This window comes from Phocoena phocoena, chromosome 7, assembly GCF_963924675.1.
Source record: "Phocoena phocoena chromosome 7, mPhoPho1.1, whole genome shotgun sequence".
Taxonomy (NCBI): Eukaryota; Metazoa; Chordata; class Mammalia; order Artiodactyla; family Phocoenidae; genus Phocoena; species Phocoena phocoena.
In genome coordinates this window covers 67,676,488-67,691,820 of record NC_089225.1, presented here as the reverse complement: position 1 = coordinate 67,691,820, position 15,333 = coordinate 67,676,488, and the positions used below count along the sequence as shown (strand labels likewise).

Genomic DNA, 15,333 nt, shown 5'->3' with positions numbered 1-15,333 from the left:
ATAATGAATTAAACCTATTTGTAGCAGAAATTGTCAGTGCCCTGCTCAAAGCCCTTCAGCCCACCTGAGAGTTCACAGGGAAACAAACATGCTAAATACTGCTGCTTCCTGCATTCTTCTCCCCAGGAGGTGGGAGTTGTCATGATAAGGAGTTACTGTAGTCAAAGAGGAATGGGAATTGGTGAATAAAAGCCTCAGCATCTCAGTAGGCAAATTCTGAGGTGCATTCTACATAGCCCTCAGAGAGGTCCCCACAGGAACTGAGCCCCAGTTGTCACATTAGCAACTAACATTCTTTATTAACTTTCTCCTTTGTCTTTTCTCACTTGCCCGTTCCTATACCTTGTTCATTGGGATCATTTCCCAAGGAAACCATTTGCAACTTAAATCCTATCTAAGGATCTGCTTTTGGAAACCCACACTAAGATATTTAAGCTATAAAGTTTTGGTATTTCTCTTCCCAGGTGTTTTTTATTTTGACTATTATTTAGTAGAACAATTTAGAAATGAGACGTTCTGTTGGCTTTCTTTGCAAAAAAAATTTTTTCATTATCTGACTCAAGGCTTCTTCCTGCCTTTGGCAAATTGAAAAATGACTGTCTCTGAAGGGCCAACAGTCACCAAAGATAAAGTATCACTTAACATTCTGTTGCCCTCGCCGTATTTCTGTCTCAGGCAAGTGCCAGAATGGAGGGGACAACTATCTTGATTTCTGAAATAATAAAGCTGACTTTATTACTTTTCAAGATTATGTATATATGTATGTATATATATATATGGATTCGTTTCTCTAGACCCTGCTTATTATTCCCCTTTCAGATTTTGTTCTAATAGTAGACTTCTTTTGATACCGACTATTTTATCCTTATTTGTTCTGTTTTTGGAGTATTTGACTCATTAGATGGGACCGTAGATATTTTTATTTCTTCTCAATGAGAAAGAAAGTGTGATGTGTATTACTGGCAAAATATATTTTCTTTAAACCTTTTCAAAATTTTATATATGTGTCCATATACTCATAAATATATACACATGTATTCAGTACTGATATACATATATATATATGTATCCACACATGTGAAATAGAAAAGAGTAAAAATAAGAAGAAGAGTAAAGAAATATGAAGACTATCACAGTTTGTTTCATTTTTCTGTCATTGACACCTGCAGTTAGAACTGGCCTCAAGTATAATGGAGTATCCAATTATAGGAAGAATATTGAAACGCCTATTTTAATCTCAAATATCTTCTTCCTCAGTCCCTCCAAGTTGCTTAAAACTCTCATGAGTATCTTATAATTTAGAACTTATTAAAAATGTCTTAAATGTCTTATAAGTATCTTATAATTTAGAAATTATTAATAAAAAGTATGTGATAAAATTCAAAGAAGATAACTTTTCCTTACATTTCATCAAAAGGAGATGGTTTGTATTAAACCATTAATTGGTTTATGTTAAAGTACATATGCTTATCATTTTAAAGTACATTCTTATAAATGTAATTTCATTATCTGCATGTTCAGGATTAGCTAGTTAACGTGCTAGCATGAACAAAACAGAACGACAGGCTCACTAGTTCCCACTTCTGAGAGGTCAAGGTTTTCCTAGGAGGCAGTCAAGGGAGGTGGAGTGAATGTCAGAAACTTAAGATGGGGCCAGTACAATATATTGTGGAGTTGAATATGGTTGAGTGAGGAGGATAATTCCAGAGATTCAGGAAAACTGAAAAGAAGAGTGGAAGATAAAAATACCATAAATTATTGAAAACAGATCTATTACAGATTTGTTTACAGAACCAAGCCTGATGAAAGAGTAAAGTAGTAACTTATATAGGGGTGACTATAGTGAAGACAAGGAAATATGAAATTTTGGTACTCATGATAATAGGAATCTTTTGTTTTTTTCAAAACTCTCTTCCTTTTTACCTGTTATCTTTTCTTCCTCCTTCCCTTCTCTTCCCTCTTCCTCCTCTTGTCTGCCCTTCCTTCCTTCCTTCCTTCCATATACTTTTTTTTCTATTAATGTATTATCTTTTAATTTTGCCAAATACAAAAAGGGAATAGAGACAATTGGAAATTTAAAAATGCCATGGATCTGTAAAGGCTGTGATGAAATTTTATCTGATTAATTGTGTAATAGTTATTCACAACTTCAATGAAATAACTTAAGAAGTCACAGATAATACTAAACATTATACAAAGGAAAACCAAAATTTACAGTAAACCTATGACAAGATTTTGGGAACACTTGTCATTAATGGCATGACTAGTGGAATTTATCCATGTTATCTGTACTTTACTGCCAGGACAGAGCAAATCTGCCATTTCAAAGGAAAGTGGCACTATGCTTTTTCTGATACTGGTAGAAAAACCCAAAGTTTATATTAAATGAAAACTTCTTTCTCCTGCATGAATGTTATTTTTCTGAGATACAGAACTAAAAACTGTGATGCCCCATTTGATGCTTTAAAAAAAATCTACATCTTGTCAGAGACACCGAAGTTTCAAAAAAGACTACAGGAAATTGGGATGTGTGAGAGCAGCAGTGATTTGTAGACTTACTGGAGATGAAGTCTCTTCAAGTAATGTGGTGTAGGTGGGAGCTGAGGTTTAGAATTGTGTCTTTGTATATGCCATGTTTATTCTAAGTACTGGATAACCAGTAGGTGGGTATAGGAAATGATCCCAGTTTAGAGCTACATCACCACTCTCGGTGAATGCTCCAAGAGATAGTGGGACTTAGGTTGAAAGCTGAGCATATCAATCTGTCATCCTGCTGTAGATTTGTGAAGTATGATTCAACCATACCTCAAATTATCAATGATTAGGGCCAGAGACAATGTACACACTCTTCATTAGCAAACCCTGAATACAAATAGAAGTCTCCTCATTCAAGTGCACATGAAAATGTACTGACAACTGGTTTGGTTATGTGTTGCTGTATAACAAACCACTCCCAAATCTTAGTAACTAAAAAAAAACCCACAATTTTATTATTTCTTGTGATCTATTGTTGACTAGACTCTGCACCCTGTGTGTTGTCTGGGGCTGACTCCATCTAGGGGCTTGACTGGGCTTGAACATTGAAGATGGTTCACTCACATGCTTGGCAATCGATGCTAACTACTTTCTCCCTGCCTGTATAGTAATTCTACGAATTTGGTGGCTTGATCCCACTCCTGGCTTCATAGGAGGGCCTTTCTCCCTTGCCAGTGATTGGTTTAAGCCTGAGCCAGTTAGTTCATGGCTTCCCCATTGATCATGGTGACTAGTTGAGGGATGGTTTAATAAAAGTGACTTTGAGTACTTTTATTTGATTGTTGTAGGAAACAATCTGCTATACTTTTCTTTGGAGCCTTTGTTTGGTGATCCTAAACATCTCACAGTCACTAGGGAAGCCAGTCTAAGTAGGGAGCCAACCAAGAGACAAGTGTAGAGCTGAAGGAATTACAGAGAAATGGAGCTGGAGCCCTTATCAAACATTGCCTGAATCTCCCCTATCTCTAAACATTTCAGGAACAAAAATGAGCCACTAAACCCACTCATTTGTTTAAACTAGTGTGGGTTAGATTTTCTGACACTTGCAAGAGAAAGCACTTTTTAAAAAAAAATTATTTATTTAGTTTTGGCTGTGTTGGGTCTTTGTTTCTGTGCGAGGGCTTTCTCTAGTTGCGGCGAGCGGGGGCCACTCTTCATCATGGTGCGCGGGCCTCTCACTGTCATGGCCTCTCTTGTTGCGGAGCACAAGCTCCAGATGTGCAGGCTCAGTAGTTGTGGCTCACGGGCCTAGTTGCTCCACGGCATGTGGGATCTTCCCAGACCAGGGCTCAAACCGGTGTCCCCTGCATTGGCAGGCAGATTCTCAACCACTGCGCCACCAGGGAAGCCCCAAGAAAGCATTCTAATAGATAGACACAGCTTTAAAAAATGACCCAAAAAGGATGAAATAAAAGGTTGGGCATAGTTGTGGCTACTCAAGGGAAAATCAATCGATCAATCAGTCAATCAACCAACCATAATGTAAATCAATGGATCAACAAAAAATGAGAAAAATAATAGGAAAGGTGATATGATAAATGCAGAGGCATTTGTATCTTAGGAAAGGATAATAATAGCAATAATAAGAATAATAACAAAGTTTAAGTGCATACTGTGTTTGCTGTTCTAAGAGTTTTGTGTGTTTTAACTCTTTTAGCCTTTTAAAAAAACACTATAAAGTAAGCACCATTTTAATGCTTATTTGAATAATGAAGATTATGAGGCAAAAAGAAGTGTAGTTACTTACATAAGTCATGGCAACAGAACCCATATTTTATTATGTGTAATTTAACAAAAATACTGTGAAATTCTTGGTGAATTGAGAAATGTTCTTGGATTATTTATATTGCCAAAATCAATTCAAGAGGAAAGGAGGGCTTCCCTGGTGGCGCAGTGGTTCAGAGTCCGCCTGCCGATGCAGGGGACACGGGTTCGTGCCCCGGTCTGGGAAGATCCCACATGCAGCAGAGCGGCTGGACCTGTGAGCCATGGCCACTGAGCCTGCGTATCCGGAGCCTGTGCTCCGCAACGGGAGAGGCCACAACAGTGAGAGGCCTGCGTACCACAAAAAAAAAAAAAAAAAAGAGGAAAGGAAAACTTAGACTAATAATTGTGAAATTTGAAGTTACTAAAATATTACTTCCAAAAAGACTGGAATCAGATGATTTTATTAGTGAGTTATTATAGAAACAGATAATCTATTCACAAAGCCACTTAATTTATGTTATGTTACCATAATCCTGCTGTCCAAAGCTGATATCATATAACAATGGTAGACTGTTTTATGAATGTAGCCACAAGTGTCCTAAATGAAATATTTTCAAATTATGTTCAACTTGACATTTAAATTAATTGCCAGTACCAAATGTTACACTTTCTCTCCTCTATCTAGGTTATGTCAGTTGTTATTTTATTTTCTTATTATTCTGTATTAAATAGGTTTCCAGTTTTAAGATCATCTGCTTACATTTCTGAAATGTAATCCACCTTGATTTTGAGCGGTGCCCTTCTTAACAGTAGCTACGGTCGATTCATAATAAAAGCATGGCACTTGAAGACATAACACAAAAGGGAAATGTAAAAACAAAAGGAAAATGATCTTTCCTGGAAGGCAATTCCACAGCTTCACACTGATCCAAGAACAGTGCTTTATCTTGAATTTCACTAGGTAGTATAACTGCAATGGAGATAGATAGAATGGAAAATGGGAAAACCTGCACATTCTATGAATATTATATCCCATGCGAATGATTCAGAAATAGGCTCTAAGGGGCACCAAATGGAAATGACTTCTTACAAGTATTCTAAATGTAATAACTTGAATTTTTCTTTATACATGCTGCTTTTTAATGTGAATTTTATGAAAATGCCATGTATTTTAATATTTAAGTCACTAATAAAAATATTTCCTAGGGATATACCTGGGTAATTTCCTTGATATACATCACTGCAAAGAGTAATCTCTGAAAAATGAGCAATAACTAATTACTCCTCCAAGATTATGCTCCAAACCATAGTTTACTACCCTGTGTATCTTCTGAGCGTTACAGTCCAAAGCCTTGTGAAGCCAAGATATATGACTTCATTTGTTCCCCCACATTTATAAGGCTGTCACTGGGTAAAAGGGAATTCAATTGGACTGACATGATTTGTTGTCCACCAAGTCATGTTGGTTATTACCCTGCCTCCTGTACTTTCTAGAGCTTTGCAAATTGCTTGCTGGGGGATTTGTTCCAATATCAGGAAAGATATTGAAGTTAAAACAAACTGATCTCTAATTTCAAAAGTGTTGTCATAGCCAACCTCTCATCAACTTCTCACCTTTTAACTTTCTCAGTCCCTTAGAAAAGAAGAGGTATACATCACCTGTTCCAGTCCCTTGAAACATATATAGCTCATAGCTGTTAAAATTTTAGTAAAATCCTTAGTTAACCTAAGTCATATATCACCGATAGTTCATACCTCAAAGTATCTGGCGTTTTGAAGTAATTTTGGACCATCTTCCTCTGTCTTTTGTTACATCACAGATATTTGGCACAAATTTCAATCTTTTTTAGTAATTGTGATTGACCTTAGGTAGTTATTTTTGGGGGGATGCACTTGAAAATCTTCCTAAAATTTGACTATATGAAATGAAATATTGTCACAATCCCCACCCCACCCACCTTGGCTTGAAGGTGTGTTCTTATGAATAATTGTTAAAAGCAGCATTTTCAAATGAAAAGATGAGCATTCTTGTTCTCTGAAGTCAGAATAACTATAGTTACTATTTATTCCATGAAAAGAACAATAATTCAGCTCACAGCTCAAACAGTCACACAAGTACTTTTTCTTGAGGCCAACATTATATTATTGTTTATTGAGGTATAGTTGATTTACAATGTTGTGTTAATTACTGCTATACAGCAAAGCGATTCAGTTATACATATATATTTTGTGTATGTGTATATATATATATATATATACACATTCTTTTTTTCTATTCTTTTCCATTATGGTTTATTATAGGATATTGAATATAGTTCCCTGTGCTATATAGTAGGACCTGGTTGTTCATCCATTTTATATATAAACACTTACATCTGCTAACCCCAACCTCCCACTCCATCCCTCCCCCAACCCCCTCCCCCTTGGCAACTATCAGTCTGTTCTCTATGTCCATGATTCTCTTTCTGTTTCATAGATAGGATCAGTTGTTTTGTGAAATATGAAACCATACTAAAGAACATTTTGTACTCTATTTTATTAAAATTCATTGATTTATCTTGTACTTAGAATTGGTCTTTTACCCAGTGCATGATTTTGTGACATAATTTATTGATCACTTGCAAAATATTGGTACACGGAGACCCGAAAAATGTGGGTCTCCCAAATGTTCATCTATTAATTATAAGATGCCCCAAATTGATTTATTACTATCACTACTAATCTTGTCAGATTATTAGGAATCTAACTTTCTCTTGAAATCCTGTATTTTATTATTGGTAACAAATACTGTTGTTTTTCTTGGCTGTGCCTGGTCTTAGTTGCAGCACGCGGTATCTTCGTTGCTGCGTGCGGACTCTTAGTTGCGGCATGTGGGATCTAGGTCCCTGACCAGAGATTGAACCCAGTCCCCTTGCATTGGGAGCGTGGAGTGTTAACCCCTGAACCACCAGGGAGGTCCTGATACTGTTGTTTTTCTTTTTCTTTTCTTTTTTTTTTTTTTATTGTTAACAGAGACTGTTATTTTATTAATCCTTATGATCCCGTGATTCTTTCTTTCATGTTTCAGGGCACAGCAGGTGAGAGAGTGGATTTGTTAAGCTGGGTGGGTTTATCCTTCTTTTATGCATTCATTCAATTTTATGTTCATTTACTTATTGTACACACATGGCAACAGAAGCTGCTAAAGCAATCATTGCTATTCTGCAAAACAACAAGGCACAGAAGCAGATGTCTCATTTCTGAGATTTCTCCCCCCAGGATTATTATGATTAAAGATCCTTTCCCCCCACTCCCTGGAGAGGACAAGGGGTTGCTCGCTGGAGGCTTTTTAATGACTTGAGGAAAGGCTCAAATATCCCCCCATTATGGTAATCCACCCCAGAGGCAAACCACACAAGAATATTATGAATTTATTTTATTTTTCTATCCTTGCAAAGGTAATACTCAGCTCATTAGAATATGAAAACTATACTGTCAAATTTCAGAATTACATGGATGAAGAAAATCACCAAAGTGGCATCATACCACGTGTGTTATAGTTGTATTTACTATATTGACTATATTAACTATGTTGTGTTAACAATATATTGTATAACTATATATTGAAAAGGCAAAATGCTGTAACTTATTTCAGAGAAAATAATTATGTTGGCAAACCCCAAATTGTACATTGTAGACAGGTCCTAGGAAAAGAAGATTTAATTCATAGTGGACAAGAGGTTAGCTTCTGTTTTCAGCCATGTGCTATTTCAAGAATTAAACGTCATGAATAATACAGGATATAAGAGGAATAGTCTAAAGACGGAAAAGCACATTTTGATTAGGAAAGAGAATTTAAGGCTTAAGTCTTTTTTTTTTAAGGAAAACGGACTTATTACTATGAGATAAGAAAATTGTTTCCTTCTTTTCTTCCTTGCTTTCTTCTTTTTCTTTTTTTTAACCTTTTTAATTTTGGATATTTGACCTCTAAGCTGAGATGACTGAAAATGCCTCCTATGGGCATCAACCTTTTTGAAAGACTTTTTCCCCCTCCCTAAGGGCTATTTGTCTCTTGGAGGCATTGCCTACATTACTCACCAAGAGGCAAGCATTTGTCCTTGCACCAAATGCTGACATCTCATGATAAGAGGGAAGCTGCAAAGTAGAAGAATTGAAGGTCAATATGTTGATATTGGTCTCAAGAGCATTGATGTACATTTGTGTATTGGGGAAGGGGAGAGAAGCTTGAGAGTGGGCCAGTGGGGAGGGGTAAATATTTTGTGATGCTGTCTACCTATGGGCTTATAAAGTTTACAGCTGCATTAGGAGGACAAGCATTACCATTAACATGAAAAGTAGGGCAGACCTCAGTTGCAAAAGCTTCTAGCCATACACATAGGGCAATACGTAAATGATACACCTTATTGCATTCACCCATTCACCCTCCCCTGTTCATGCTAATTGGAAATTTCAATACATTTCAGAGAAGTAACACAACTATGGATCATTTTCCCTGTCACGAATCTTCCTAGAGCTCACGCACTAGCCCATGTGTCTTAGATTTAATATCTGATTACTAGCTGGATTGAAGCCAAGAGGTGGTTCCCAAAGTTGCTGCACATTAGAATCACCTGGGGAACTCTGAGACCTCCCTGTGCCCAGGCTCCTCCCTAGACCTACTGAATCAAAATCTCTGGGGCTGGGACCCAGACACCAATGTTTTTCTTAAAAGCTCTTCAGGTAATTCAAATGAGCAGCAAAGCTTGAGAAGCAGCCCAATAACGGGAACAAACTTATTTCACACAGATAAAGTGGGGCAATTCATATGTTAAAAGAACATGAATATATGTCCATGCCTCTCTCACGCTTTGTCACAGTTTACCCTTCCCCCTCCCCATATCCTCAAGTCTGTTCTCTAGTAAGTCTGTGTCTTTATTCCTGTTTTACCCCTAGGTTCTTCATGACATTTTTTTTCTTAAATTCCATATATATGTGTTAACATACGGTATTTGTCTCTCTCTTTCTGACTTACTTCTACACTGTTGGTAGGGATGTAAATTGGTGCAACCACTATGGAAAACACTATGGCAGTTCCTCAAAAAACTAAAAATAGAGCTACCATATGATCCAGCAATCTTACTCCTGGGCATATATCTGGACAAAACTATAATTCGAAAACATACATGCACCCCTATGTTCACAGCAGCTCTATTTATAATAGCCAAGACATGAAAACAACCTAAATGTCCACTGACAGATGAATGGATAAAGAAGATGTGATATATATATAATGGAATACTACTCAGCTATAAAAAAGAATGAAATAATGCCATTTGCAGCAACATGGCTGGACCTAGAGACTATTATACTAAATGAAGTAAGTGAGAAGGAGAAATACCATATGATATCACTTATATGTGGAATCTAAAATATGATACAAATGAACTTATCCATGAAACAGAAACAGACTCACAGACATAGCACACAAACTTGTGCTTCCCGAGGGGAAGGGGGAGGTGGGGGAGTGATGGATTAGGAGTTTGGGATTAGCAGAGGTAACCTATTATATATATGATGGATAAACAACAAGGACCTACTGTATAGTACAGGGAACTATATTCAATGTCTGGTAATTAACCATAACGGAAAAGAATATGAAAAATTATATATATGTATAAGTGAATCACTTTGTTGTACAGCATAAACTAACACAACATTGTATATCAACTATACTTCAGTAAAATAAATTTTTAAAAAAAGGAAAAAAAAGACATGAATATATATATACACACATATATATATATATTTCTTTTTTTTCCTCTTTATTCTGTTTGTGTTTCAAATAGGCTTTTTCTTTTCCTTCTGCAAAAAGCGTTATTGTTTCCATTTGGTCCAAGGCTTGGGAGAGGGCTCCAGGGCGGTTACAAAGCTGCCTAGTAGCTGCAGAGCAGGGCTTCAGGCAGAAGTTCTGATGCCAAAGGGGCTCCTCAGAGGCCGCTGGACTTCAGAGACTCCTGTTTGTGCTCGAGGGTGAGCCTTTCAAAGAGAGACTTGCCCAGCACAGCCTGCGGACCAGCCAGCCTGCAGAGGTTGGTCAGGTGGTCGCCCATCTTCTTGATGAGTTTCACCTGCTCCTCCAGGAAGTCACAGAGGTGGGAGTCCGCGCGGGCGGAACCCAGGGCGCACAGATCTGATAGTGCCTGGTGCAGGCTCTTCTCCTTAAGAATGGCGGCTTCCACAGCATCCTGGGTTTTACCCCACTTATCTTGAGAAGGCTTCCGCGCATCCTGGAAGAGGGTGCGGCCACAGCACTGGTTTTGCATTTTCAAGAGACGCTGGGCGCCCTCACACTTCTCCTCAGACAGTTGGCGAAAAATGTGGCCCACACTGTCCAGAGTCCCATTGTTGCTGTCAAAATAGAAGCTCAGAGAGAGGTAAGTGTCCCCAGATGCATGTTGAACAGGCGGTGGATGGCGGCCTCCACTTCAATGGAATAATTCTGACGAACCTGGCAACTCGTGGTTGATCAGTGATAAGGAGCTAAGCTCAAAAAACGGTGTTGTTCTGTCCTGGAGGCTGAGGATAGCTGAGTGGCTGATTCCAAAGGTTGCGACAGGAAGAAAGGTTGGAGGGTGGTTGGGGGCTGGAGCAAGGAGCGTCCCTGGGTCTGTTCATTCCAAACACTGTCTCGACAAGCCATGGCTGGAAGAAGCTCTGGATACAGATCAGGGGCAGAGGGTGCTCAGGAGCGGCGCCCAGTCTACCCCGCGGAGGCGGTTGGCGTTCAGTCCAGCAGGCCCTCCCTCAGGGAAGCCCGCAAGGAGGGCAGAGGCACCGAGTCCTGCAGCGCGCACAGGTCCTCAGAGCATGAGAAGGAGTCGGCCGTGCTGTCCGGGCGCAGCTTCACCGAGTGTTCATGGCCTGAGCGTGGCCTCGGGGACGCTGGCTGCAGACAGGATGCCCACACCCGCCTGTGGGTCCTGGCTCGCCTCCCGGCCCCTCGGGCACCCACGGCCCGGCGGCTGCGGCCCGGCGGCTGCAGCCCCGCATCGTGCGCAGGACCGGCGTCACAGCCAGAAGACATAGGGCCATGGGCCCCAGCTAGGCCGGGCCCTCCATGCCGCGCTCTGGAGCCCACGCGCGGCCTGGTGTTGGCGCGGGCATCAACGCCCTCTCGAGCCGCGGGGTTGCAGTTTAAGCCTCCGGGTGGGCCCGTGGGGGCGGGGCTCCTGTTTTTCTTGAAGTGAAGGTTTACTTGGTTCACTTTTGAGAAGATGTCTGCCAGATACTGAAGTCAGAATAACTCTTGTTACTATTTGTTCCATGAAAAGAACAGTAATTCAGTTCACAACTCAAACAGTCACACAAGTACTTTTTCTTAAGGCCAACATTATACTTTGGTGTGTAGTAGAAGTGCCTTATACATACTTCCTACTTAGTCATGAGGAATATTTAAAAGAGGTATACATATGTGGGTAGGATACAGAGAAAAGCTTAAAAATCTTACTTGTAATTGGAGTCTTACTCTTGTTATTTTCTGTGTATCCTTTTTGTACATGCTGAATAGTGGGATAATGGAAATCAATCTGCATGTGTTTCCTGATGACACAGTGGGAGATTTTCCAGTTCCACACGTGAAGTCATCAATAGTCAATTTCTCACAATTCTTCACAGACTGTGCTTAAAATATGGTATTGTGTTAAGGTGCCTTTTTTGTGTTGAGTCAAATTAGTGCTTTTAAATGATTTTCCTTACCAGTGATCGTGGTTTATGGGCTAAATATAAGCTTCTCTCATTCCTAATTTTAAAAGAACTACCTCGAAGCTAAAGCTTAATTGCACCTTGAAAAATATGGGGGCATTTTTATAATGCTTTTGGGAAGGTGGCTGTGAATTAGAAGTAAATAAATAATGCTGTTAAATGATGTAAATATACATTTGTTTATTTTGTTTGTATAATAACTGTCTCTCAGGAGTTCGGATTTATATATTGTTAAATTCTAATCCTTGGGAAATACTTGTAAGATAGGACTTTTAATTTTCAATTTATAGAGGAGCAAATGTGAGAATGGATATTGTAAACCAATTTATTTCCCACTAAGGAGATCATCAGTCACCTCCACACTGCCAAAGGCAGTTCATTTGTGTTCATCCTTTTCTTACCAGATCATTCTGTGACAGCTGGCAAATTTTACTACTAATTCATTGAAACTCTCTGTGTAACTGTTTTTTAAAATAGTACTTGTTTCATAATTCCTTTTTAGTATTCTTTGTATCTTTTACAAAAATCATCCTTTTAAGTGTCTGTATTCTTGTGGCCTCTGTCCCTGGCATTATGCTCCTTTGAATACATGTACTCTTCCTGTGTGGCCTCATTTGGAATACTCATGCTCCTAATGACTTGCTACTTGATGCTGAGCCTATATTTATGTCTGCAATCTAGAACAGCAGACCTCCATCCAGCTGCTTTCTGAATATCTACATATGATCATCCCTCTGGTGTCTCAAATTTCTCATATCCCAAACTGAATTTATTATCTTCTTCTAAACTTGCTCATTTCTTTGTATTCCCTGTCTTGGTGAATGACGTGGAGATGTACCAACTACCCAAGAGAGAACACTGATGGTAATCCTGAACCCCATTCAACCAAATCCAGAGGGTCACCAAGCCATTTTGATTCTACGTTCTTAATCTCGTTCCATCCCCACTGCCATTGCCTTCCTGCTGCTCACATTATTAATAATACTCTCATAATAACAATGATATTTAGTGAACAAGAACTGTATTTGGAAAACATGTATTATTTCCTTTAAGTTTCATGATAACCTTATGGTGTAGGTACTATTACTATTTCTGTTGTCCAAAATAAAAAAGCTGAGCCTCAAAGAAGTTATGTACTTGGTCCAAGATCACACAAGTAAGTTTGTCAAGTAAATGGCAAACCCAGGATTTCATGTTGGATCAGTAAATGCATTAGTGTCCAGGCTCTTAACCAGCTTGGTAGTTGGCATCTCTCTGCACTGTCAGAACTGAGTCTAACCTAGCCTCTACCCTACTTCACAGAGAAGCTTCTAAAATCTGATGAAATTTGATGAAAAGAAATTACAGCATGATTAGAACCTTCCAAGATAAAGTTCAAACATAGTCTCTGATGATGTGATTCCTGTGCATGTCTGTAACGTTACCTTCAGTTTTTTATTGTCGCATACATTCTCCCCCAGACATACTGAGTCCTAAGGAATCCCTGAATGTATAATGCCACTTCACATTTCCTTCCCTCATTCTAATATGCTATTTTCTCTACCTGGAATGTCTTTTCCTTGTTAACTAGCTAATGTCTGTTCATTCTTCGAAGCTCAGTTCATATATCGCTTCTGGTAGGCTTGACCTCCCATTATAATTTACACACCCCTCCTGTCTGTTTCCAGTACATTCCTAGCATTTACCAACCGATACGTAATAATTGATAGACCAGATATTTAAGGGTAAGAAATTTACCTCCAGGGCTAGTGTGCTTCCACAAGGCACTAAAATATTTTTTGAATGAATGAGTGATTACGGTTATTTCAGAACTCGCCTAGTTTAAGTTACCTCCACATATTTTGATCAAATTTTGTAACATGTTTTAAAGAATTAAATTAGGTGTAAGGTTAAAAATCCTCTAAAATTTTGTTAGTAAACTTATTCTTCTGCTTTGCTCTTCATTTCATTTTTAACAGTCTGTTTCATAAAGAAAATGTAAATATAAGTGCAAATGTAAAAACAGTGCTAAAACACTGATGAACTCTAATAAGTTGGGTGGGAATAGAGATGGGTCAAGGCCAGTGGACAGCAAATAAATATCACACAAGAAATTTTTTGAAATTGGGATATAGTTGAACTTTTCCTCAAAAATATCTGTCATGGTGTTTTTAGGAGGAAATAATATTTTATTACAGGAGAAGACTAGAGTGCATGGCAATAAATCTAGATTTCTTTACAGATTTTAGGTTAGTTATCTGAAAACCTTGTGATTTCTCACATGCAGAGAAGTGCAGGAGTGTATTAAGCAAACAATAAATAAAATCACGGAAACAAATAAAACATATGTTCTGTTTGCCTATTTCACAAAATAGAATAAATTTATAAAAGTTTAGCTTTGTCAGGCTTCTCTGGTGGCGTAGTGGTTGAGAGTCCGCCTGCCGATGCAAGGGACACGGGTTCGTGCCCCGGTCTGGGAAGATCCCACATGCCACGGAGTGGCTAGGCCCGTGAGCCATGGCCGCTGAGCCTGCGCGTCCAGAGCCTGTGCTTCGCAACGAGAGAGGCCACAGCAGGGAGAGGCCCGCGTACCGCAAAAAAAAAAAAAAAAAAAAAAAGTTTAGCTTTGTCATTATAGAACAGAATAGCAAGAAAATGATCTTTGAGTTTAACCCTATTGAAAGATGCACAAATTGTCATCTTGAGGCCTGAATTTACATTCGGGTTATGATTTGTTTGCTGGCACAATGTTTAAAACCCAGTTTGTAAAGAAAGCATTCTGACTATGCATGTAGCCTCCAATTCAACCACAGATTACATCACCTCCTGTTATGTTACATCTAGACTTTTCCACTCATTTTTAAAAGTTGAAGTATAGTTGATTTACAATATTATATTTGTGTCCAGTGTACAGCATAGTGATTCAAAATTTTTATAGATTATACTTCATTTAAAGTTACTATAAGATATTGGCCACATTCCCTGTGCTGTATAACATATCCTTTCAGCTTATTCATTTTGTACATTGTAGTTTGTGCCTCTTACTCCCCTGCCCCTATCTTGCTCCTCTCCGCTTCCCTCTCCTCACTTGTAACCACTAGTTTGTTCTCTACATCTGAGTCGGTTTCTGTTTTGTTATATTCGTTTGTTTTATTTTTTAAATTCCACATATAAGTGATAATGTACAGTATTTGTCCTTGAAATGTCCTGACATTTCACTAAGCATAATACCCTATAGGTCCATCCATGTTGTTGCAAATTTCATTCTTTTTTGTGGCTGAGTAATTTCATTATATATATATATACCACATCTTCTTTTTCCATTCGTCTGTTGATGGATGACATTTAGGTTGCTTCTATTTCCTGGCTATT

The 15,333-nt window shown here is 38.6% G+C and overlaps 1 pseudogene; it reads right to left on the bottom strand.

The window, feature by feature from the left end:
• Nucleotides 1-10,208: 10,208 nt before the first annotated feature.
• LOC136125399 (ferritin light chain pseudogene) lies at nucleotides 10,209-10,921 on the bottom strand (annotated as a pseudogene).
• Between the last annotated feature and the right edge of the window lie 4,412 nt (nucleotides 10,922-15,333).